The following is a 1,103-nucleotide window of genomic DNA, read 5'->3' as shown; positions in this document are numbered from 1 at the left end:
GTCCCAAGCCAGCTCTTAACCAATGCGCCACTCGGCCGGCCCCAAACTTCTCATTTCTTAATGGTCATTCAACATAAAACTATTTTGTATTTACTATGTGTAAAGATCTTACTAGGAATTAACTGGGGATATAAGTATGAGACAGTCTTATGACAGTGATGGTGACTTAAAAAAGAGTTATTTTACTTGGTAAATATTTGAGTGTCTACTTTGTGCTACTCCTTGGGGCTAGGGAGAGGGTTATGATGTAGCACCTCACCTTAAAGAGCACATAGTCTCATGGGAGTAGCAAACCATCATTTTTAAACACAGTTCTGTTGTAATAAATGCAATAATGACCCTACTATAGAATACTATAGGATACCAGAGATAATGAACCTAGTTCTTTGAAGTTAGGGAAGAGGAAATGAGGTAGGGGAAGTCTCCCCAGAGGAGCTGATACATGAATTATGTTGAATAAATAGAAGTTTGCTAGATAGATAGTTGGAGAGAGTCTAATGGGTAATGAATCTTCTAACATACCATATTATTTACTTATTTATTTTTATTGTTTACTGTTTATATTTCCCCAGTAGAATGTAAGTTCAATTGGGGCTCAATTTTTTCCTTTTTTTTTCTTTACACTAGTGTATTTTATGTACCTAGAACAATGCCTGGTACATAATAAACACTCATTAAATATCTCTTAAATAAACTAAATGAAGTATAATAATCTAGGTGAGATAATGGTAGAGTTGGTGAGAAGTGGTCAGATTCTGGATGTATTTTGAAGATAGATGTGATAGGGTTTGCTAATGGATTGGATGTTGGGTGTGCGAGAAAGAGAGGAGTCAAGGATAACTCTAAAGATTTTGGCCTGAGTTACTATAATAAAAAAATGGCGTTACCATTTGCTGTAACAGGGAAGACCATGAGAGGAAAGCTTTTGGAGCCTGAATATCAAAAGCTCAGATTTGGATATGAAGTCTGGGATGTGTGTTAGACATCAAGTAGAGACTAAGTCAGGAAGGCAGTCTGATGTCTTAGAGTTAAGGGAGAGGTTTGAGGTTTGGGCTGTAGATAATTTGTGGGACATTGATGGCTTTTAAAGCTATAAGACTAGA

Source organism: Hipposideros armiger, unplaced genomic scaffold (assembly GCF_001890085.2).
Source record: "Hipposideros armiger isolate ML-2016 unplaced genomic scaffold, ASM189008v1 scaffold_234, whole genome shotgun sequence".
In the NCBI taxonomy this organism is placed as follows: domain Eukaryota; kingdom Metazoa; phylum Chordata; class Mammalia; order Chiroptera; family Hipposideridae; genus Hipposideros; species Hipposideros armiger.
The sequence above is the reverse complement of the archived record's forward strand: the minus strand, read 5'-3'. Positions refer to the sequence as shown.